Source organism: Oryctolagus cuniculus, chromosome 13 (assembly GCF_051225735.1).
Source record: "Oryctolagus cuniculus isolate XC-2025 breed Fujian yellow rabbit chromosome 13, ASM5122573v1, whole genome shotgun sequence".
NCBI classification, from domain to species: Eukaryota; Metazoa; Chordata; class Mammalia; order Lagomorpha; family Leporidae; genus Oryctolagus; species Oryctolagus cuniculus.
Window position 1 is genome coordinate 110,287,305 of NC_142879.1, and position 25,140 is coordinate 110,312,444.

A 25,140-nucleotide genomic window follows, 5' to 3' on the forward strand; every position below is an offset into this window, starting at 1 on the left:
AGCTGCCTGCTCTCCAGCCTGCCTGCGGCCAGGTCACTGTAAAGCTGCAGAGCCCCCCTGGGCACCGAGGGCTCCCACACATGGTCCCTGAGAACCTGCTGGAGCCGGATTCCCAGCCTCAAATTCCACGTCCGGCTGCAGGGCCTCAGAGGACGTGGTGCCCAGGGATGCCGGCCTTGGATAGCGCTGAGGGCCCCGTGGTGTTTTACCTGGACACTGGGCGTGTCCTGTCCAGCCCTCGTCCTCGCCTCTTCCTCAGGGTCCACGTCGACTCTGCCTCAGCCTCCTGACCACTCAGGCCGCTGGAGCAGGGGCAGGAGACCCCGGAGGGAGGGACTTGGGCGGCTTGGCTGTTACTTCCCAGTACATCCCGGTGGACAGTTGGTGCCCGCATCCCGCCTCGGAGGGCCTGCTTCACGTCCCAGCTCCTCTGCTCCTGACCCAGATTCCTGCTAATCAGCAGTGATGGTTCAAGTGCTTGGGTCCCTACCACCCGTGTGGGAGGCCCAGGTAGAGTGCCAGACTCCTAGCTAGGGTCTAGCCCAGCTGTGCATTGTTGCAGTCATTTGGGGAGTGAACCAGAGGATGGGAGATTGCTCTTCATCTGTCTCTCTGTCTGCCTTTCAAATAAAATGAAGGCACACAAATAAAACCGTTAAAAAAACAGTTCATCCAGGACCCAGCAGGTGAGAGCTCTCCAGTGGAGCTGAGCGAGCAGGAGGAAGGCGCAGGGAATGTGGTTTGGAATGAAACACACGAACTCTTCCAACCTATTTCACTTTGATTTCTTTCCTTAAAAACCAGTGGATAACAGGGAAAAGAAACCTGACAGATTTTATTCTTCTTCTTCGTTCTCCTTGCTGGGGAGGGGTTGGGGGTTCCAGCAGCCGCTGCTCTACCCTTCCTTGGGTATATCTTCCCCGTGTGTGCCTGGTGATGCCCCCCATATCTTCCCCGTGTGTGCCAGATGGTGCCCCCCCATATCTTCCCCGTGTGTGCCTGATGGTGCCCCCCATATCTTCCCCGTGTGTGCCTGATGGTGCCCCCCATATCTTCCCCGTGTGTGCCTGATGGTGCCCCCAATATCTTCCCCGTGTGTGCCTGGTGATGCCCCCCATATCTTCCCCGTGTGTGCCTGATGGTGCCCCCCATGTCTTCCCCGTGTGTGCCTGATGGTGTCCCCCCCATCTTCCCCGTGTGTGCCTGGTGATGCCCCCCATATCTTCCCCGTGTGTGCCTGATGGTGCCCCCGTATCTTCCCCGTGTGTGCCTGATGGTGTCCCCCGTATCTTCCCGTGTGTGCCTGATGGTGCTCCCAATATCTTCCTCGTGTGTGCCTGGTGATGCTCCCAACACTGTATCTTCCCCGTGTGTGCCTAAAGAGCCCCCCATATCTTCCCCGTGTGTGCCTGATGGTGCTCCCCCATGTCTTCCCCGTGTGTGCCTGATGGTGTCCCCTGTATCTTCCCCGTGTGTGCCTGGTGGTGCCCCCCATATTCCCTGTGTGTGCCTGGCTGTGCCCCCCATATCTTCCCTGTGTGTGCCTGGCTGTGCCCCCCATATCTTCCCCATGTGTGCCTGGTGATGCCCCTCCCCCACTGTATCTTCCCCGTGTATGCCTGATGGTGCCCCCCATATTCCCCCTGTGTGCCTGGTGATGCCCCCCATATCTTCCCCGTGTGTGCCTGATGGTGCCCCCCATATCTTCCCCATGTGTGCCTGGTGATGCCCCCCATATTCCCCGTGTGTGCCTGGCTGTGCCCCCCATATCTTCCCCGTGTGTGCCTGGTGGTGCCCCCCATATCTTCCCCGTGTGTGCCTGATGGTGCCCCCCGTATCTTCCCCATGTGTGCCTGGTGATGCCCCCCATATCTTCCCCGTGTGTGCCCGATGGTGCCCCCATATCTTCCCCGTGTGTGCCTGATGGTGCCCCCCGTATCTTCCCCGTGTGTGCCTGGTGATGCCCCCCCACACTATATCTTCCCCGTGTGTGCCTGATGGTGCCCCCCCCAATATCTTCCCCGTGTGTGCCTAGTGGTGTACGTGGGGAGGATACCCACAGGCTCCTCCCTGGGCAGCCTGAGCAGTGCGTTAGACTTCCCAAGCTCCGTGTAGGTGCACCTGCTGCACCCCAGCAAGCACTGCCCCCCTTCTCTTGCACACCCTGGTCTCGCCCAGACATGGGCTGTGTCTTTGCCTGCCACGCCAGATCTCATGGACTCACTGACTGCATGGAGCTGGGTGTTTTCCTGAGTATAAGGCTGAGAACAACGCTTGCTGCATCTGTCGGCGTAAACCAGGTCGGGCATTGTTTTCTTCTTAAATTATGTTTACCTTTCTTCATTTATTTGGAAGGCAGAGAAACAGAAGGGGAAAGAGATCTTCCTTCCCTTGATTCCCTCCCCATATGCCCACAGCAGCTGGGGCTGGCCCGGAACTCCATCCAGGTCTCCCACGTGGCTGGCAGGAAACCCGGCAGTGGGGTCGTCTGCCTCCTAGGGTACATGAGTAGGAATCTGGAGTCTGAAGTGGGGGACTCGGGACTTGAACCCTGGCACTCCCCTCTGGGATGTGGGTGTCCACCACAGCAGCACTGCCGGCCCTCCGCATTGATTCTTTAATGCTGAACCAAACTCGCACTGCTGGGATTAACACAGAGAATTCTTTTTATGCGCTTTTGAATTCACTTTGTTAAGATTCTATAAAGGAGTTCTTTACGTCTCTGGTCCTGAGGGATCTCATTTGATGAATTTCTTTTAATTTATTTGTCAAGCTTTTGCGTCTGGAGTGTTACAGCCTCTCACGACAAGCTGGCAAGCGCACCTGCCTCTCCTTCAGCAAAAGTTTGTGTGAGTTTTGCGCTGTTGCTCACTCCTGCGTCTGACAGGACCCAGCAGTGAAGCCCTCGCCTCTGATTCCCACTAGGGCAATATCTGCTCGTTATCTCTATGTCTTGATTAGTTCTGCTAGGACTTTATCAACTTTGTGGGCTTTTCCAAAGAACCAGCTCCTGCCTGTGTTAGATATCTTCTGTTGCTGTCTCGATTCCATGGAGTCCTGCTTTGAATTCTTTTATTCTCCTTGCTTTCCATTTAACTTGCTCTTTTGTTCCTGAGCTGCAAACTTGGCTGCTAGTTTAACACTTTGGCCTTCCCAGGAAGGCGTTCACAAGGCACAGTTCCTTCTACGCGCGGCTTCAGTTCTGCACATTCGGAAGTGCTGCGTGTCATCAAGCCTGACCATTTTCACTGTAATTTATTAAACAATCAGCCCGTGAGTTGTTTAGAAATAATTTTCCAAATATTCTTTGGCCTTGGTAGGTGTCCTGCGGATGCTGACTTCAGCCTGTGGTCAGGGATCACTTGCTGTGTGGTTCCGTCGTGGAGGGATCGATGCAGTCTTCTTTGTGTCTCAACCTGAGCCAGGCGCGATAGGAAAGGACGCGCCTCCCGAGGCTCCCCAAGCATCGAGTGAGTGAGACTGATCAGCGGTGTTCACGTCTTCTGTGCTACCCAAGGGGCTGACGGGATCTCCGGCCGGGGTCGCAGATGTGTCCCTTAATTCTGCCACAGCTGCTTTACGTAGTTTGCAGTTTTATTGTGTTCTTTAAAAAGTTTATATATGTGTTTATTGATGTATATTTCCGAAAGGCAGATAGAGAGAGAGAGAGCGCGAGCGCGCTCCCATCTGCTGGTTCACTCTCCAATGGCTGCAACAGTCAGATTTGGGGCAGGCCCAAGCCACGAGCTCCATCCTGGTCTCCCGTGTGGGTGCAGGGGTCCAAGCACTTGAGCCAGCATCTGTTGCCTCCAGGGTGTATCAGCAGAAAGGTGGAGCAGCCAGGACCTGGGATGGTGGCATCTCAGATCGCAGTTTAACCCACTGTGCGACAATGCCGGCCCCTGGGTGACTTGACTTTTAAAATCTGCATAAGGTGTCCCTCTTCCTCCTGGCTGATACCCATCTTCCTGAAGTCAGTTCTGTCTCGCACTCATAGGCCGCACTGCCTCATCGTGCACGTAGCTTTCATGATACATCTTCTGTCCTTTCCTTTGGACCTTGTCTCTGTTCACCTCTAAGATACCTCGTGCGGTAGCATGTGGCTGGGACTCGCACTCTGAAAATGCATTCTGGGAATCTCAGCCTTGTTTCAGCATTTAGATGGTTTTCACTGATGTAGCCATGATCATAGCTAATGCCTAATGATTACCATAAGGACCAATATCACCCAAGCTAATCAGGGTGTATTTTGAATCAGCATTACCCCACTTCACACTTGGTGCCTCACATGTCCACCTGTGGCTTTCCCGGCCACGTTTCACATCGGATTGTTCACGGGTCACAGATGTAACACACGTGTCACACGTGTCACAGTCCCTGCTACGCCCTGCTTTGTGCTGCTGTGGCACTTTGATTCTGCACCTTGAATGAGTCCCAGCTCACGTGGTTATTTTCCTGTAAGCCGCCAGGTGCCAGGAGGGAAGATGCGCGTGGCCCTTCTGTCTGTCCTGTGCTGCAGACCCAGACTCCCATGCGCACTGTGTGCCCTCAGCCTCACCAGCAGCCTTGGCGGTTTCTACGACTCAGGTCTGGGGCACAGCATCTTTCAGCTTCACTTCAGAACGTTTACGAAGGGTCTTTTTTCTTTCTCTTGCATTCAGACCTGTGTTCTGTTTTCAGTCTCAAACTATTTTTTTAATTTATTTTATTTATTGGAAAGGCAGTCAGAGAAGGAGAGACAGAGAGAGATCTTCCATCTTCTGGTTCATTCCCTACATGGCTGCAATGGGCAGGGCAGGGCAAGCGGAAGCCAGAAGCCTGGAACTCCATCTGGGTCTCCCACATGAGTGCAGGGGCCCAAGCACTTGGGCCATCTTCTGCTGCCTTCTCAGGTGCATTGGCAGGGAGTTGGATCAAAAGTGGAGCAGCTGGGACTTGAACCAGTGCCCACATGGGATGCTGGCATTGCAGGCAGTGGCTTGACCAGTTGTATCACAGTATTGACCCTCAAAAATTTTGTCCTGTTGTCCTCCACCTTCTGTTGTTTGCTGTCACTTGTGGTGTTTTACATTTGTATGCAGTTTTCCAAGATTATTTCTCTATGTCTGGTTGCTAGAAGTTTGCCTAGGATGGGCCTTATGTGGGTGGCTGTGTGTTTATCTTCCTTTTGGCTCACTTGGATCTTGGAGATTTAAGTCAATGTTTTCCATCACATGTAAGAAAAGGTGTGCTATTATTTCTTAAAATATTTTCACTTTCAGCCAGCTTTACTGTGATGCCAAGACACAACGAAAGGGAAACCTCAGTCCAGTATCCCTGATGCACATAGGTGCAAAAATCTCACCAAAATACCAGCAAACCTAAGTCAACGGCACATTAAAGAGATCATTCACTGTGGTGAAATGGGATTCTGCCCAGGGGTGCAGGATGGCTCAACACATGCACATCAGTACACCGCACGCACATCAATACAGCACACGCAGCCCACTCGCCGGCAAGGGGCAGCCACCTGTGATCATGAACTGATGCAGAGGGAGCATCCCAGCCACAGCCCCACGCAGTAGAGGCTGCATGTGATGCACCTGCAGCTAATCTCACACTAAACAGAAAAACAGGACAACTTGTCCTCAAAGTTCTGGGAAGACACAGGATGCCCTCCCTTCCACTTCAGTTCAACCTCATCCTGGACGTCCTCTCTGAACCACTACGTAAGAGAAAGAAATAAGCGGTACCTAAACTGGAAAGGAGGAAGTTCTGCTGTCCCTGTGTAGACAACAGGATGCTAAATCTCAGAGTCAAGACTCCACCAAGTGCTGTTGGATCAAACAGCCGAACTCAGTGAAGTTGTAGTAGGTAAAATCAGCATGCCTATACTTCAATAGCAAAATATCTGGAAAAGGAACCAAGAAAACTCTCATTCACAATAGATTCAATAGTAAAATAATCAACAATGCATTTAAGCAAGGAAGTGAAAGATCTCTATGCAGAAACTATAAAACACCTATGAAAGACATCAAAGAAGATGCAAATAAATGAAAGATATTTCATGTCCGTGGATTGGCAGAACAAATATTGTGAAAATTTCCATACTGACCAAACTCATCTACAGAGCCAATGAAATTCCTTTCAGAATATCAATGACATTCTTCACAGCAATGGAAAAAACATTCTTGAACTTTATGGAACCACAAAAGACCACAAAGAGTCAAAGAAATCTTGAGCAAGCTGGAAGAGCTAGAGCCATCACCCTACCCAACTTCAATGTATACTACAAAGCTATAGTAACTGAAGCAGTGTGGTACTGGCGTAAACATCTGCATGTGGGTCAGTGGGACAGAATAGAGAACTCAGAAATAAACCCACCCACTTACAGCCAACTCTTGCTCGACAAAGATGCCGAGAGCCCACAGTGGGGAAAGAACAATCTTCCATGAGTGGTGTTGGGGAAATGGGACATCCCCAGGCAAAAGAAGTGACTAGAGCTTGCTCCCTCTGTATACAAGAGTCAACCCCAAATGGATAGAACACTTACATGTAAGACCCCAAACTATGAACCTGCTAGAAGAAACGCTTCAGGATATTGGTCTGGGCAAAGACTTGCTGGATATGGCCTCAAAAGCAGAGGCCATTGAACAATTTTACCACAAAGCTTCCACACAGAAAAGGAGGCAGTCAACAGCATGAGGAGCTAAGGACGGGAGAAGACATTTGCCAGCTGTGCATCTGACAAGGAGTTGCATCCAAACTACAAGGAACCCAAACACCTCAAGTAGGATGACAAATATCCCTACTCAAAAATGTACAAGACACCTAAAAGACATTTCTCAAAAGAAGATGAGTCCATGACCAGTATATATCTGAAAATGTTTTGACTTCACTAGTCATTAGGGAAATGCAAATCAAAACCATAGTGAGATGTCACCTCCTGTCTGTTACGATGGCTGTTATCAAAAAGACAAAAGGTTGTGTTGGTGAGGGTGTGGGGAAAAGAGAACACTTATGCAGAATTGGTGGGGGTCTGAGTTAGTGTGGCCATCATGGAAAACAGTCACTGGGCAGGTTTTCCAATGGTAAACTTGGCCGTGAGCATTTGACACAGTCATTGCTGCTGCTTGAGATGTGCGTCCACACTGAGGGGCCTGGGAGCAAGTCCCATCTCTTCCTCCAGGCCAGTTCCCAGCTAACACACACCTGGGAAGCAGCCGGTGATGGCTCAAGTACTTCAGTCCCTCCGCCCATGTCGGAGACCTGGATTGCGTGCCAGGCTTCTGGCCGCAGCCTGGCGTGGCCCTGGCTGCTGTGGGAATCTGGAGTGAACCAGCAGAGGGTTCTCTGTCTCTGCACCTCTGTCTCCCCGTCTCTGTGTATGTCTCTGCTTTCAGATAAGGTACAAAATTCAAACAAATGTTAACAATGGAACTATTGTAGCATCAACAACTGCACTAGTGATTACATACCCAAAGGAAACGAAATCTGTATGTCGAAAAGATATTTTCATTTCCAAGCTGAACACAGCTCTTTTCACAGTAGTCACAACATGGAATCAGCCCAATACCTATCAATTGGAGAATGCATCAAGACAGTGTGGAATATTCATAGTGGACTACTCTACAGCCAGAAGATAATGTGTGCCTGCCACCCGAGACCACAGGGGTGAACCCAGAGACCATGATGCTGAGTGAAACAAGCCCAAAGGACAACTGCTGCACTATCCTTTCTGTTTGTGGACTTGAGAGAAACTGACCCCATAAAAAGATATTTATATTCTTTATTTGTACTTTTGAGAGACACAGAGTTCACTCTCTAAATACCCAGCACTCAGTCTTCTACACTGAAGGGATTCAAGTGCCTGATCTGTCATTTGCTGCTCGCTCCCAAGGTCTGCACTGGCAGGAAGCAGAACCAGGAGCTGGAGCCGGGAATCAGACTCACGCCCTCCCATGCGGGATGTGGACGTCCTACCTACTAGGCCAATGCTTGCCCCCTGTTTTAAAAATCCAAGTTATTTTAGTCTTTTTCTCAAGAATTTTCATTTCTTTTTTCCATTTCTCTGTTGAATTGCCCTAACCACTCATTATTAAGATACTATTTTTCTCTAAGTCCTTGGAACATGTCTGTTCTATCGGCCTTAATGATCTGTGTAGTATCTTCCGGCCTACTTTGACGTGAATTATTTGCTTTTCCCCTGACTGTTGGTCACATTTTCCCACATTTTGCTTTTCTCCTGGTACTTTTTTATTGTTTTCTCAACAGCACGGATGAAGGGTCTTGGAGTCTCAGGAGCCCCTCATCTTCCTGGGGAAGTTCAGGCTTCGCTTTAGGAGACAGCTCAGTTCCAAGCTAGTGGAGCTGAACCTGTGCAGAGGTGGTCTCATTCTAGACTTTACCAGGTCATGTCTGCAACAGGCTTACGCTGGGGCACGTTCCTGCTCCTCCAAGGGTGGCTTTCCTAGCGTGTCTGCTTCTGCCTGGCTGGGTTGGAACCTCGGCAGCTCCCAGCCGTCAGCCAGTGCTACCCGCTGTTCCTAAGGCTGCTCTCTGCTGAGCCACAGTGAACCTTGCCGCACCCAGCCAAGTCATCAGCCATGTGCTTGTGAGGGAGGCACATGGAGACCCCTGGGGCCCACCCCAGTGTGCATCTTTGTGCCCTGCAGGGCCCTGGTGGAGAGACATTAAGGATCCCCTGGGCCCCTGCCACCCACATGGGAGACCCAGATGGAGTTCCTGGCCCAGCCCCAGCTGTTGTGGCCATGTGGGCAATGAACCAGTGGATCAGAGAGCTCTTTCTGTCTCTCCCTCTGTAAGTCTGCCTGTCAAAATAAATAAATAAATCTTTAACAGTGAGAGGGAGAGAGAAAGAATGAAAATGAATGAGTGTTTTGGGGAGCCTTGACCAAGTGAGAGGACAAGTTCAGAACTTCTGTGTTCAACAGGAACATCCTCATTGCTTAGACAAGCTCTGAGTTTTTGTTCTGTTTCTGTCTTACAGACGTTTCCAGTTCTTGTATTATTGAAAACATCTAATGATGAATTAATTTTCCAAGGAATGATGTAAAATTGTTAAGACAATGTTAATTTTTAGGATTGAGGAAACACATGCGATTCTGTTTTTCCTTCTATTGTTTCTGTATTTATTGATACTGAGTATTAATTCAAAGTAATATACGGTGCTCGAGGTGAAAGTCTATAATTATCGTAGTGTTTTCTCATGTGAGGGATTACTCTCTTCTTTTCAGTAGTGTTTTTATTAAACTAATTCCACTTGAAAATAAGCTCTCTGTAAAAAGACACATTTCACAATCAGAGAAAAACATAAAAACTCCCATTAACCTTCTTTCCTAGTCTAATGGATGCCTTTTATAATTTATAAATACCATATATTTCATCTGGATCCAGTTTAAATTTTTAAGGTGTGTTTATCAGCAGCTCTGGGTCTGTGAGAAATATCTGAAAATAAGTAAACATGGGGTTTGAAATGAAGAGTTTGCAGAGCCCTGTCCCCATACTGTCAAAATGTTACCGTCCCTGCTGAGTACTCGTTATGAAGGGCTGCCTCGATACTCCGAAATGGCCTGCAGAAGACGTGGGAGCGCCACAGGACCGCCGCCACCCTGTTCACAGGACGCTGCACCTGCGCAGGGCTCCCACCGCGGAATAGCACACCTCACCTGCTCTTGGGTCCGTGGGAGTCGTGTGAGCTACTGTGGAACTTCCTGTTCACGGGACGCTGCACCTGCTCAGGTCTCCCTGGGCACACGAGTCACTCGGGCCACCTGAGACGTCCCTTGTGCACAGCGCACGTCACCCCTGGAGCGCCGGAATTCAACTCCACATCGGAGCGACTCATCTTCACTCCAGCCCCTTTGCAGTCTTCAGGACTCTCTTCAGCTTTCGACCTGTAGGATTAGCGACTGATGAAACACAGAAGTGTGATTATTTTGAAGACAAACATTTTATTATTTTCCTGCCCTATTGTCCTGTTTTGGTTTCCATTGATGATGTGGTAACCGGCACCAGTCTCCAGACAATTTTAGGTAAGGAGGGATGAGCGATTCCCTGGAGGAAGCCGTGGTGCTGGGCAGTGAGTGTGGCTCCCGCCGCTCCCCAATACTGCACGAAGAGGCAGATGTACCCACCCCCACGCGGCCACCCTGACCGCCGCCGAAGCTGATGCACTCTGTGGGCAGGAGAGGAAGGTGACTGTGTGAGAGCACCCCGGAGAGCTTGTGCTCACCAGCCGGACGGCCACGGCGGGCTTCCCCAGCACGTCCCTCCTCCTGGCCAGCTCGCTGTGACAAGGACAAGCACAGGGGTGGTGTGGCTGACCTGGGCCCCACTGTCCCTCCTCCTGGCCAGCTCGCTGTGACAAGGACAAGTACAGGGGTGGTATGTGCTGACCTGGGCCCCCACTGGCCACGATGAGGAAGCCTAAGAGAGCCCCAGGACGACGGAGGCATCAGGACGATGGTGGCCGTTTTCTCCCGGGTCTCTCCAAGTACAGGTCTGTACCCATGGCCTCCACTGCAGAGTCCAGGCTCTGGGTGGCCATACCGGGCTTGTCGCTGCTAAGACGTTGTCCCTGACACGCAGGATGTGAGTGAAGGTGAGGCACATCGAGTTCATTACTGATTTCACTCTGTGCTGACAGTGTTGTTTGTAACTAATGATCCAATTGGCATCACTTTATGGGCCTAAGAGAATCACAAAGAGGGAAATAGACATTTAATTCCTCTTCAGGTGCTCTATTTCATAAAAATAATAATAAATAAAACAATACTAAAGTTCTTGTTAGAGAGGTAGGCAGCCTGCACAGACACTGGTCCTGCATCCACACAGCCAGGGCAACAACTGTGGGTATTTTAATCCAATCATCCCAGTTCCTCGACGCCACGTGAACAGTGAAAGATGAGCTGGTTTAAATCACAGAAAATGAAAGGAAAAAACATCAGCTGACTTAAACTGCCTTTCTTAACCGGTTTGTGTAATTGGAAACAGACGTATTCTCTCCCTAACTGCTAAAACATCGGCATGCTGCATCTCCTGTAGAATTGACACACACTCCCATTTCCCATTTTTCTTTTTGATTCTGAGAGGTAAAAAACCAACGCAGTTTTAACTTCTCAGTGGTCAAACAAAGGCCAGAAATCCGACATCTGCCCTCTGGCTATCACCTCATTTGAACACACACTTCCATTCCCTTCCGAGCTTACGTGGTTTTGTAAATCCTTGGGCTGCGGAGCTGTATCCTGAGACCCTACAAGGGTGAGTGTCCGACAGCTTCCTGACATGGTTCCTCTCTGCACCTGCAGAAAGGCGAACACTCGGATGGGTGCTATGGGGAGGGCGGGAACCGAGGGACACACAGGAGCAGGGTGGAGAGGGTGCTGGCTTCCTGCACCCACCAACGCCGTGGCTCAGCTGCACGGCCTGCCAGTCAGCGGCGATGGCACACAGCTGACACCGCCAACACCTGGCCGGGACCACGGGCTCTGCGTGTTCCTAGTGTCTTCACGCCGCCCTCCAGCCCCCAGCGCGTCTGCCATCCCAGCCGCCGGCTGAGCACAGAGAAGGCAGAAGTGCCATCCCCTGTGTGCACTCGCTGCTCCACCAGCGTCAGTCGTGCGGCTGGTTCTCCGCCCCGTCCACATCTCAGTCACCTGTTCCTGGAAGGAAGCTGACAGGTACAGTGTAGCTTTCCTGCCTAAGTCCGCGCCCACGGCTCAAGAAAGTGCTTGCCATCCTCTAGAACTAAACAGAGCACGTAAGGGAAAATGCGGACGGAGGGGAGAGTGCACCTTGGCCCTGGAGTGGGACGCGTCTGGCTTGCCCAGGCAACCGCAGGTGGGACTCGACGTCCCCCAGATCCATAGCAGGCTGGTTTTCGGTTGATGATCTTGGAAGGGCAACATCGTGGACAGAAGTGAGTCCTAAGGTACAGCTGAACAGGGGACCAGTCTCTCTAGGCTGGGATGTTGTGTCAAGGGGCACGTCGCATGTGTGGGTTTTACATGTTGATATTCCCGTGTTTCTTCCAGCGCTGAGTGTCTCAGCGTGGGCGTGAGAGGGTATTCTGGTGGCCACCTCGTAACACAGGACTGAGCGGAGACGTGGGGGCCGGGACAAGGGGGCGTCTCCATTTCTCAGACCCAATGGCCAAGGCAGGAAGGAGAGCTTGCACGGACCCTGGGTGGGGCTGGGATGAGGGCACTCCTGGGCCAGAGGGAGGTGGAAGCAGTCCTGCACCTGCCCCCAGGCAGAGCCCACGAGAAGGCCAGTCTTTGAGAGAGGAACCTTCGATCCTGGGAAGTCCCTAGGAAGCTTCGGGCGCGTGCGTCCTCCCTCGTTTCTCGTGCCTGTTCCAGGCCCACGATCAGTGCCCACACTCAGCTGCGTGCCCAGGAGCCGAAAGGGAGAAGGACTTGCACTTCCAGAGGAGTCCCGGGGCATGGGAGGCTCTGCTCCTCTCAGTCACACGGCAGGCAGGGAGCCCGCCTGAAGCCGAGTCCCTCACAGGTGTGCTCTGGTCAGCGGCCCCACACCTCCCCCTGAAGGGGAGGAACTCTGCGGGGAGCGGAAGCCTGAGGTGTGTCTAAGAGGCGTATGCTCAGATTCCAGTTACAGGCAACCATTCCTCTCCCCTCTCTCCTCTTGCGCCACACCGGAGTGTGCAGGAGCTGCCGGCGCCGGCGGCGAAGCTGCTCGCTGAGCTGCCCGGCAGTCAGATGAGGCGAGGGGCCCACCTTGGTCACATGGCAGCTGCCACCAGGGGAGGGTCCACCGAGACCAGCAGCAGGCGCCCCTCAGCTGACCGCTGATTGTGTGGGGGCCAAACTGCTGCGGCATGAAATACCGCTCCATCAAAGCCGAGCGTGACCGACGGCCTCCAGCAGTGCCGTGGTCTGAATGTCGTAACCAGAGAGCAACTGTTAATGACGCGAGCAGGGCTGTTTTCTCTCCGACTCACTTCAAACCTCTGCGCTGCCCAGCAGAAGGATCCCAGACCACAGGAGCCTCCGTCCTCTCGGGGGCGCGGTCCAGATCCAGGTGCTGTAGACACTTGGGGCTGGCAGGGTTTGGAGCATCAGCCAACAAGCAGGGACCTAAAGACCACTGCAGGGTGGGAGAAAATCCCTTCAGGGAGGAAAATGCACAGCTGTTTCCCATGCCTGCCTCTGCCTGCTGAACTGACCCTCCTACCTGCATTCTTGGCCTTGGGATTTAACGTGATCTTTGCTTATAAATGCCAAGTGGTCCTGAGGCAGTACGTTGGCCAAATCAGCTTATTCAACAGAGTACACAAGCCCGTAGGATTCACCACGAAATGGCCTGCCAGGCAAGTCGTGGGGGGTGGTGGCTTTTCAAGTCTAAATGTCTTTTCCTATTTGATTTACTTAATTGAGCTAATAGGTCCTAACATCGGCTGAACAGCCCAGTAGCTGAAGTCATCATTAGCTATTTTCTTGGCTAACACAATAATGACCCTTAAATTGTCTCTGTACTCCCAATTACCTTTGAAAACACGTGGTTTGTCAGGGGCCCTGATAGGAAACGCAGATGACGGGGTGTTTATGGGACGTCTTCTGCTGGGCTGCAGTTTTCCCGGAGTCCTTCCAGTGTCAAGAGAAAGCGGTGGGAAAAACTGCAAAGATGACACAGAGAACCTCAAGGAGAGAGGCTTTTGTCCTGAGAACTACTGGCCGCAAGGATCCTGGAATCAATGGGTACTAAAGTCAGTGAGTTCTAGCATAGTTGGGAGTTCCCAGCCTGGAGATGATAATGACCGCATAGAGATAACATGGCTAAGGAGCAACAGGCTGAAGAAGAGCCTCGTTTTATCCATTGCAAAGTGTTCTTTTGTGCTTATTAAAAATCTGCATTCCTTAAGAGGGCCATGAAGAAACTCAAATCGCAAACAGGGTAAGCACTACCCTTTCTCTGTCCCCACCAGCACAGCCTCTCCTAAACGCAAACCACAGTAATTACCCGCCTGATTTGCAAGGCAAACCACCTGCCCAGGGATGGGTGGGGCTGATAAAAGCGTGGCTGGCACTCAGTCCCAGCCTCAGGTGGGTGCAGCCTGGTGAGAGCAGAATGAGTTATTTTACAGTTAACACAGGATCCTGTCCATGGAGCCGTGAGTTGGGTGTAAAAGTGATCAGAGGCAGGTGCTGTGGTGCAATGGGTTAGGCCACCACTTAGGATCAAGTCCCGCCCCGACTTCTGCTCCAGCTTCCTGCTGAAGTCCATGGGAGGCAGTGCGGGATGGCTCATCCCACATGTTGATTTGTGTCCTAGCTGTTCCACTTCTGACCCAGCTCCTGGCTAATGGCATGAGAAAAGCAGCAAATGATGGGCAAATACTTGGGCCCCTGCCACCCCCATGGGAGACCTGGATGGAGTTCACAGCTCCTGGCTTTGGCCTGGCCCAGCCTTGGCTATTTTGTTCATTCTGGGGGGAGTTAGCCAGCAGATGGGAGATCAGTCTCATTTCTTGCTATCTCTATCTCTGTTGCTCTGCCTTTCAAATAAATAAAAATGAATTAATAAACACACTTTTGGTTCTACAGTGCGTGGTTAGCTCTGGGCTGGGGGCAGGACTCTCGGGGGCGGATACTCCTTACTGGGCTGATCAGTTGTCCCATCCTAGGGTTGTATGATTTTTTTTTCTCTGTGTAATCCAAGTCGGGGTAGAGATGTTTGCTAAGCCATTCACAACAGTCGTGGATCGCTCCTAAGCTCATTTTGTTGAATTGCGGCAGGGAAAGCTGTGGCCACGGGGCTGGCACACCTGTCGCGGCCGTCACGTCCTCTGCCAGCACCAGCTCCGAGGAAGCAGCCCACATGCATCATGAATCTTCACGCACCGGCACACGTGTGACACCCGGCACAGGAAGGTGTTCCTGGCAGGCCGAGAGAAGGAAGGGACGAGGGAGGCGCTGCCGCGGGATCTCGCTGAGCACGCTCCTTGGCGAAGGGCGTGAATGAACCTGGACAGGTCAGGTCGAAAGTTCGAGTGTGGAAGCTGCGCCTGCTCCTCCAGTCACCTGGGAGATGACTGTGAGGTGGCCTCTGACCCCTGAGGAAGACCAGCCTGGGCCGTGGGGACGTCACCAGGTCGCGTCCACCTTGAGAGCACACTCGTGGATCCGGCTGCCAGCTCCCACAGGTAATATGCACCCCTCACGACCACTTCCCTTGAGACGACTGGTCTCCGGCAGGAACAGACCGGAGCTGTCAGGGACCCCGCACCGAGCCGGGACTGGGGAGCCACGCCATGTAGAACCCACACTACCCACGGCACAGGCGTGGCGCCCAGGTCACAGCGCTGCCCCTGTCACTGTTCCTGCGAACCTGCTGTCTTTTAGGCGGTGACCTTTCTCTGAAGCACATTTTAGTTGGCTTTTTTTCCTTCTTATGGCAGACTGAAGGGCGTGAGGTGGACAGAGGAAAGGAGAGAAAGATCTCTTCCACCCGCTGGCCCAGTCCCCACATGGCCACGATGGCCAGGCCGAGGTCACGCTGAAGCCGGCTCCGGCACTCCATCCAGGCTTTCCACTCGATGGTAGGGACCCCAGCATCCGGGTGCGTAACAGAGCGCTGGATCAGAGGCTGAGCAGCGGGACTTGAACCGGCACTGAAACGTGGGATGCTGGAGTGTCGCACGGGGCAGCTTAACGACCTCATCACAGCAGCACCCCTCTCGTGCACAGGTCTGTGAGGAGTGCATGTATCCAATCCCGCCCCTCCCACAAGCAGTCAGTCACGGCCTCCGCACCCCCAGCCAGCAACACTTGCTCTGCCACTACTTCTGTCTTTCATGGACTGCTCTGTGGTAGATTACACCTCCTGCAGGCTGGGAGCATGCCGTGGAGAGAAAGGGGAGGCGCTCCCTCTACGCTCCCTGTACCGCTCTGGGCCATGAGGCCGGCTGCAGGTCTCGGGCGGCAGTGAGCTCAGCCCAGGAATAGGGTGGTGACCTTGCTGTCAGTCCCATGGCGCTGGGAATCCAGACACAGACCCGCTCTGTCCCCCAGGGATCACAGGGCAGGAGGGGCCCCCTCTCCCCCCACAGCGGCTGGCAGATTGCGAAGTTTTCCTTTTGAGGATCAAGCCGGTAACTGTGTCCTGGTCCCGTTGGATTTACGGCTGGGATGCCTGTGTGGCATTTCCAAACTTCCAGAAAAGTCACAAGCCTGCTTGAGGGGATAGCCTCACACCCCTGAGGGAGATCGCCGACGTTTCACATTTGGCCAATCCACGGTAGACAGAGATGGAGCCTACCTTCCCTGCAGGGTTGACGGCGCCAAGTCCATTGAGCAGGGACTTGGCAACATCACTGTGCTTCCTGGGAACAGAGAACACTCCTACACAGCCGCGGCGTAGAGATCAGACTTGCCCGAGTGTCAGTATCCAATCCGCAGTCTGTACCCGGATGTTGTCATTCATACGACGCCTTCTAGAGCCTCGGGATCAACTTCAAGATCATGTATTTCGAGGCCTGGTACTGTGGCATGGTGGGTTAAGCTGCTGCCTGCAGCCCACACCAGGTGTGGGTGCCATTTCTGATCCAGCTCCCCACTAATGCACCTGGGAAAGCAGTGGAGGATGGCCCAGGTGCTGGGTCCCCTGAACCCACATGGGAGACCCAGAGGAAGCTCCTGGCTTTGGGCTGGGTTGTGGCCATTCAGGGCATGAACCAACAAATGGAAGACCTCTCTGTAACTGCCTTTCAAATAGAAAATTCGTGTACTTCACTTAGTTGAGACATCTCTTTAGTCTCCCGTTCTTTGTCTTTCTTGACCTTGACCTTTGGGAAAACACAGGGCTGTTATTTTGTAGAGGGCGCTGCCGTGCGGGTTTCTGCTATTTCCCTGTGCTTGGGTTCGGGACATGCTTTCTGGCAGGAACACCTGGAAGTCATCCGTGTCCCTGCCCAGTGAAGCACTCAAGGAGTCTCTTGATGTCAGCTTGTCCAAATATTGGTGTTGCCAACATTTACAACCTGGTGAAGGTAGCATTCCAAGGCTTGTCCATCAGAAACTAAGAGGGGGTGAACACTCACCACAGTGGTTAGGTCACTGCTTGGACCGCCACGTCCCACCTGAGAGCCTGGTTCGAGTCTGCCTCGTCTGCTTCTGATCCAGCTTCCTGCTAGTGTGCACTCTGGGAGGCACTTGGGACCCTGCCTCCCACGTGGGAAAATGGATGGAGCTCGTGGCTCCCAGCTTCAGCCTGGAGCAGCCCTGGCTGTTTGTGGGCATGCGGGGAATGAACCAGCAGATGGAAGCCTCCCTCTCTCTCTCTCTCTCTCTCTCTCTCTCTCTCTCTCTCTCTCTCTCTCTCTCTCTTTCTGATACACTGAACCACACTGATGATAATACTCCTACCAGGATCTCTGCCCAAGAACAAGTTTGAAGGAACTTGAGACGCCTCTGCTCTTCCTCCGCTTGGTTGGGCTCTGGCTGTTTTGACCTCACATCTAGGGAATGCGCGGTCTGCATTGCGCCTGGAATCAAAGCCGGCCGTGGTCACCCTCTCCGCTGGCCTGGCCATTCCCAGCTGAGAGCCGGGTCGGCACTGGGTGGCCGTGGGGCCCCCACCAGTGGCTGTGCATGCTTGTGGTGCCCAAGCGTGGGAAGACTGACCGACTCTGTGGGTGGGAAGGGAGAGGCTGGCAGGAGGACAGGGCATCGGTTTTCATGGGAAAAACTTACCCCAGAGCTCCCCCCATGTACCCGGATCTTAAAACAGAGAGAAAAGGCATTTCAGCTAAGACGGGGCTGTGGTCGGGGAGGCAGCTGGCGCGGCCCGAGTGGCGATGAGTCATTGGTACAGCATGGCCCTGTCCACAACCCAACCGGAGTGCAGGTCTGCTCCCTCAGGAAAAGAGGCTGAGGGAAAAAGCCCCACTGGGTGTTTTCACGGGGCTCCCTGCGGGGTTCTCCCCATGCACGTGGAGCCACGCCCTCACCTCAGCCTCTGGGCTGCAGCCTCCAAAGCTGCTGACGGAGACGCAGGCGCAAGCCCGGGACGGCGCCCTCACCCCGTGTGGCTGGGCTGCCCGGCGTCTCGCTTCCCCAGCGCCTGCAACATTCAGCAGATAAAGTACGGGTCGGTCCTTCGTTCTGATTCATTGGCCTTCGTATTTCACAACAGACCCTGGCCAGGAGCTGAGGGCTCCGTCCCTGCCCTGGGGAAGCTGGAGCCTCAAGGGGCCCGCAGCCCTGGGCTCTCTACAGAACACAGACGTTTCAAAAAGAAAAAAAAATGGCCATGGCCAGGGCAGTAGAAATGACTAGAGGCATCAGCATTCCTCCGGTGCTGGGTGGTGGTCTCAGGTCCCTGCAAACGCACCTGCTCCCTCCAGCCCCACCTACGACTGGGGTGCGTCTGGAGCGAGACCCTGCAGACAAGGGGGCATGAAGGCCCAGGGCCGCCGGCCATCCCTGGAGGACCAACTTCCGTGGGGTGCAGCAGGCCGGCTGCCCTGGCTCGTCCCTATGCTGATCTGCCTGACGATAAGGCAGTTCCTCCAGGGGCCTCCCAGAGAAGGAGCAGCAGGTGCCAGGAAGAGGCGGAGTCGCCGTCCCCATCGCCTCTGCTCTCTGGAGCCTGCTGCTCCCTGAAGGCCCTCTTGTCACTCGGCTCATGGGTGGTGGTGGACCTCACAGCCCATCTGGCCCTGCCCCCTCGTCTCACAGAGGAGCACAGTGGGGGTGCGGGAGCCCTGAGTGAGGAGGCCTGTTTTCTGCCCTCCCTCCACCCCCAAGGCCCCATGTAGCTTGCCCACTCACTGTGCTTACTGAGTCTCTCCCACTGCCCACGACTGGATTAGCGCTCAGCAGCTCTCTCGGGAGCAGGTGCGGGTCACCTGCTGGGCTATCTGCAGCTGAGGTCGCAGGGTGTGTCCAAGCAGAGGCCAGCTCAGTGCAGCCGTGGCCTCTCAGCAGCCTGGAGAGAGCAGGCAGACACGGCCGTCTCTGAGCTGTGTGAGGTCCCCCTCGGTGGGAGGCTCTTTCCCAGACAGCGATCCACGCCGTGACCACCCCCCAGCCACTCGGGACACACCAGGCTTGGTCAGGATGGACTCAAGGAGACGCAGCCACTTCCATGCAGCAACAAAGCCGCCCACTCCTGGGAGCTGGCCTCCGTGCCAGCGTGGTGAACCCCAGCGCTGCCCAGCTCTGCAGCTCAGTCTGCCCTGCAAGCTCCCTGCAGAGTGGTCGGGGCCGCCTGTGGCAACTGTTTCTCCTTGTCTCACTTGCCGACACGAGAAGGCCTGCGCGGGTTCCTACAGTAGTCTCAGTCCACTTGCTGTGCTTGATCTTGACTTCTGGTGAATAGATACTCGAGCAGCCTCGAGCAGCCGTCTCGGACGTGACTGGTGTAGAGTGAGCGATCCGAACCCTACCCAGTGCGTTCCTGTCGTCAGCCGACGTTGGTTTCAACTGTGTAAGTCCTGCTGGGAGCAGGTGAGGGGACTTCGTAAGTCTGTGGTCAAGGAAATTAAAAGATAGGTTGATTTTGGTGCAAAAAATATTGCAATCCATGCAAATGTGAGGTCTTCAGAATGTTCATGGAAAAGCTGTGTTATGGAAAACAAGATGCATGGATTTCAAAAATGGTTGTGCCAAAAACGAGCCTCTTGGAATTCCATTTTCCCACGAAATAAAGCGCCCTGGTATATATAGATACGGCGACGGCAGGCTCCAGGGCGGAGCTCGGCGCCAGCTCCCCAGCAGCGTTCTCGGGGCGGGGGGGTTCCTCCTGGGAGACAGAGGGGAGCGGCCCACAGACAGCGGTGTCCCCCTCCCTTCCCTGTCTCTCAGCCCATCCCTGCCCTGAGCGAGTGACCGTGATCTTGCGCAAGGAAGAGAAGGTTAAAAAGCTTGGCGAGTGAATTCAGGCGTTGTTGGAGCTCATGTTTGGTCCTGTGCCCGCATTTCTAAAGGGAGTGAAACAAACAGTGGGGGTTTTTGGAGCAGGAAGAGACCAGGTGGTCTGGGGAGCATCTGAGGATGCTGGCTTGGCCATGACCCGGCAGGCGGCGCCAGGTGAGTTCAGAGATGTGGGGGAGGCCGGGCTCTGCCCTACGAGGACGCTTCAAAAAGGCCCCAGCAAGTGGAATTAACAGATTTGTTCGTTTTGGTGCAGGACGACATTGAGGGCCGTGCGTGGTTCTTCCTGCTATGCATTTTCCATGACCTTTCTGAAGGCTGCTCATGCTTGGCTCCTGGGGCGTGGAAGCAGAGTGTAGGCTTATTGTAAGGAGACGTTGTCAAAGGGCCAGAAGTGGGAGGGTCTGGCGTGGTGGGAGCACCGCCTGCCGGGGAGTGTCCATGGCTGATGCAGGCAGGTGGTTGGCCAGGTGGCCCTGGAGGGCGTTCCCAGCTCAGAGAGGCTGTGACTCTAACAGTGATGTTGGCTGTTACCTCCGGGGTCTCCATTCTCTCTTCTGTGGGGTGATAGTCTACACCAACACGGGCTCTGCAGGACCTGTGTGTCCCTAGCACTCGGCACTGGCTGCTGGGCCTCTCCTCTGCCGTCCCAGACACCCTCGCTGCTGCTGGCTGCAGCGGCCACGTATCCCCCACGTCCTAAGTCCCTGCTGTTGTCCTTGTCCGCAAGGACAAGATGTATTAAAAAGCACTGTAGGTTGAACCAGCAAGTAGGGAAAGACTAGTCCAAGCATTGATTTGTTGTGTTGTCCATCACTGCACAGATGTCGGCTGTGACATGCACTTCTATAACAGCGTCTGAGTTGCCAGGCACAGAGCCTAGAGGGTCTGAGCCGGAGGAGAGAGATATCAGGGAGCATCACGGGAAAGGGGCGTCGTGTGTGTCTCTGTGAGAGTGAGAGGCGCCGGGGCACCAGCGGCCACCATGTGAAGGAAGCAGAGGTGTTGGAATTCCAAGTCCATGCGGGAGAGAGCAGGAGAGGGGAGGAGAGGGGAAGAGGCGGGCGGGGAGGGGAAAGAGAGGCCAGAGCGGGAGGAGGGGTCGGTCTCCCTGTGGGAAGCTGAGATTTCTGGGGCTCCTGGCCTGGTGGGGAGGCAGAGGCAGGCCCCTGAGCAGTCGGGGCGCACACACCCCAGGGGAAACATCTCCAGATCATTGGCCCCAACCCTGTCCGGCAGCCGCAGTGCAGAGGCTGTCCTTGGGGGCGACCCTGCCTTAGAGCAGCCATTGCCTGCGCAGGGGCCGGGCCTCGCGGGCGCCGCCATGGTGGGCGGGTGGCAGGTCCTGGCTGGGGAGCGGCCCAGCAGGAAAGGGCTCGAGGGGCCACATTGCTGACTTACGGAGAAGAGCCACCAGTGCGTAGAGGAGACTGAGACCCGCGGTGAGGATGGCGTACATCCTTCTCTCTCGCACGGGGCGCGCCCTCAACATCTAGAGAAACGGAATTAAAACACGCGGTTATTTTAGTGTGAGGATGTGGAGACCCGTGCACGGCCTTTTCATCACGCGTGTTTCCGTGAGGACCTTGGTATGCATGGATTATCCTATGGCCTCACTTCTTGAGCTCTTTGACCTGTGTGTGTGTCGCACATACAGAGAGCACATGCCCTCTCGACTGACAGCCTGGGTTCACATTTCACACCACCAAGTGGCAGGGCATTTCTTAGCAAGTTTCTTCCTTTTAAAAAAAGTGTGATTCATTGATCTATCGGAGAACTGTCGGCCAGCTCATTCCCCAGTGCCCACCCAGTGGGGCTGGACCAGGTCTCCCATGTGGGGAGCAGGGTCCCAAGTACTTGAGCCACCCCTGCTCCAGGGTGTGCATCAGCAGGAGCTGGAGTGAGGACTTGGACCAGGCTCTCTGATGGGGGAGGGCGGGCCTCAAGCAGCATCTGTACTGCTATGCTGAATGTCGCCCCGCTCTTCTCTCTCTTTTTTTTTTTTTTTAAGATTTATTTGTTTATTTGAAAGAGTTATACAGAGAAGGAGAGGCAGAGAGTGAGAGAGAAAGGTGTCTTCTATCTGATGGTTCCTCCCCATCCCCGTTGGCCACAGTGCTCAGAGCTGTGCTGATCCGAAGCCAGGAGCCAGGAGCCTCCTCCAGGTCTCCCATGGGGTGCAGGGCCCAAGCACTTGGGCCATCCTCCACTGCACTCCCAGGCCATAGCAGAGAGCTGGACTGGAAGTGGGGCAGTTCAGGTGGACTTGAACCAGTGCCCATATGGGATGCTGGCACTGCAGGCAGCAGCTTTACCCGCTACACCACAGTGCCGGCCCCTCCTTCTCTTCTTATGAAGCCCCTTAGTGCCACCAGGAAGGACCCATTCTCGTGACCCCACCTGACCCCAGTCACCTCCAAACACCACTGACAAATGACCTCCGGGATCAGGTTTCCAACGTGTGAGGTTTCAGAACACACGAAAGCAACAGACCTGTTACTCATTGATTTTCTTCCCCCATAGCCTTAAGAAATAAACAAATAGATAAAATCTCTCTGTGTCCTGGGTCTCTGGGTGACCGCTAAATTGCTTGCGAAACAAAACACCTTCGGGGGAAGTGTTCCCGGGAGGAAGGGATTTTTCCAGCCTCATAAAGAGATCACTGCTTGGCTCTCTGTAGGTCAGCGACCCCCGCCCCGCCAAGGAGGATGGGAGATGCAGCCTCCTGCTGGGCCCGGAGCTGAGACTGTTACAGGCTCTGCAGCTCTTGGAGCTTCGAAAGGCAGACATGGAGTGGGAAGGCAGAGAAATACTTGTCATAAGTAACAGACGCTGGGTGCCCCAGCCCAGCCAGCGTTCATTCTGTGGGAGTCAGGTCTCCCTGTGCTGGGTTGGCCTAGTGGCACTGACGTGGGTTAGCATGGGCGCATCCCATGTCAGAGTGCCTGGCTTCAGATCCTGGCTCCAGCTTCCCTGCTACAGCGGAACCTGGGAGGCAGCGGGGATGGCTCGAGGGCCTGGGTCCCTGCCACCCACATGGGAGACCTGGAGGAGGCTCCCGGCTCCCATGTGGGTGGCGAGGACCAACTAATGGAGCCACCATCTGAGGCTGTTGCTGGCGTCTGGGGAGTGAACTGGTGAGTGGGAGTGCACTCGCTCTCATGCACTCTCTCGCTCGCTCTCTCTAACAACTTACCTGTGGGCTGTCTGAGGTTGGAGATAAGGCCCACGGGAGTCTTTGAGGGAGGACCTGGGAGCGCAGTAGGGTGGGGTCTGTGGCCAGGGCTGATGGGGTAAAGAAACAACCTGAGGTCTGAGGCCGGAAGCCAGCACACTGGGAGACAGCGAGGTGGTGGCCAGGCCCAGCTCCCTGCTGAGGCTCTGGGGAGAGCCGGGTCCTCGCCAATTCCGGGCCCCAGAGGTGCCAGCGTTGCCCGACTCGGGGCCACCCCTGCACCCTTGCTCTGTGGCCGCCTCCCCTGTGCATCTGGTGTTCCGTGGGTGCTGACTCCCACTGGTAAGGAGGCGTGGGATGTGTTTAAGGCCCACGTGGATGACGGGACCGCCCACACCCTGATGCTCAGCTTGATCACGTCAGCGAAGACCCCTCTGTGAACATTTTTGCCATGGTTGTAGATTCGCGGACGTCTTCGGGGACAGTTGCGGGCGTGTCTGCATCCGGCCTGTCCTGAACCCCTCACCTTCCCTCAGCCTCGTCCGGCTCCCACACAGGCCTCTGGCCCACGTGTCAGGTCAGGGCAGACCCCTGGCCTCTGGCCTTGGCGAAAGTCTCTTCTCAGACAAAAGCAGGCGCGCGGGAGCTTTGTCAAGGGACGCTGTTCAGGAATGGCTATAGAACCCCCCCACAGGCTCATGATCGCCTGGCCTCGCCTCAGCCCCCCTCTCCAGTTCCACTCAGGTCTGTGTCCCCCACTGTCTCCACTTTAACGTACTCCGTCTCCCAGCTGCGACAGGGCGCCCTTGCTGGGCACTTCACGGCCACCGCCACACTCCTCAGGACGCCACAGCCCCTTCCTTCAGCCTTGGCCCTTGGAGCCCCACCCAGCCGAGCCCTGACACCCATGTGCACGGCGGTGCGGGACGGGAGGGGAGCAGGCCGCCTGCTGTTTGCATCAGCACTTGTGCCCGCGAAGGGCTGGGTCTGGGCACGGAGAGGAGGCGTAAACATGATGAATTTGTCACCCAATATGGACTGCTGCTCTCGCTCGAGTGCGGCAACGTACATTAGCGGAGATTAGGGCATCGCTTTTTAATTTGGAGCCTCATTACACAGTATAAATAAAAGCAAAGCCCGGCTACATCATCTTTAATTGCCTGCAGACAGAACGCTGATTATGCACCCGGCCTCGGCCCTGTGTTTCCGGGGAGCCAGCAGAGCCCTGCGCTTTTGCTTCGAAAGCAGAGTTGGAGAAGATGTGTGGGTGTCATTAGCGGGGGCCAGGGAGCTTCGTGTCGCAGCGCTGCCCGCTGCCTCCGAACCCAGTGGCGGCGGGGAGGGGGCGGGGACACAGCTGTGGCGGCCTTGGAGGGGCGGGCGCGTGCCTGTGAGCCCGGAGAGCGTCTACACCCTCCGTCTCAATGGCAGGAGCCGTCCGTCCGCATCTACCCAGAGCTTGTTACCAAGGGGGTTGAACATGGCCACAGGTCTCCCTCCTGGAGACTGCCGAGTGTTCCCGCCTCCCCGGCCATGACCCAGGAAAGCGATTGATCAATGCCGAAGCCGGAGGAAGAGCGGTGCGGGTCTGCTACAGACAACATCCCATGAATAAATAACTGGGATAATGGCATTTGTCTTACGATCGAGCTCATCCATAATTTAGCAAGGAGCGTGCCCATTAGAAGAACACCTAGCATGGTCACTGCCAGGACAAAGAGTTAATTGTTTCTGTCTTCCGGGAAGTCTCTCCCAGAGGGCAGGGCGGGGAACTGGCTCCACCGCGGCCCCCAGCCACACCCTGTCTCCCCGAGACTCCCCTTCGTGGGCGTCTTTGGGCTCCAACTAGGACAGCTCAGCAGCGGCTTTTTAAAAAGGCATTGCTCTTGTCCATGTCAGGATCAGATCTGTGTCGCAGAAAACATTTCACAGCTTTAAGTCGCTTACTCAACGGGGCCCTGAGAACCGACAGCCGCTCGTCCCACCCCGGGTCAGACGTGTTTGCCTGTTTCCAAGGGCCCATAGGTATAGTGAGGTTCAGGCTAACCCCCCAAAGACAGTGTGTTC

The 25,140-nt window shown here is 54.6% G+C and overlaps 1 long non-coding RNA gene across 11 annotated transcripts in view; it reads left to right on the plus strand.

Moving 5' to 3' along the window:
- LOC103352362 (uncharacterized) overlaps positions 1–19,640 on the plus strand; it is a 184,022-nt gene extending 164,382 nt beyond the window's left edge. For 10 of the 11 annotated variants that reach the window (XR_016219948.1, XR_016219947.1, XR_016219951.1 and 7 more), the window contains 2 exons: positions 3,321–10,501; positions 14,760–19,640. This is a non-coding gene — a long non-coding RNA (uncharacterized LOC103352362). Of the gene's footprint in view, positions 1–3,320; positions 14,537–14,759 lie in introns of those variants that run through there. The other variant, XR_016219953.1, reaches the window with a different exon arrangement.
- The last annotated feature ends 5,500 nt before the right edge of the window (positions 19,641–25,140 follow it).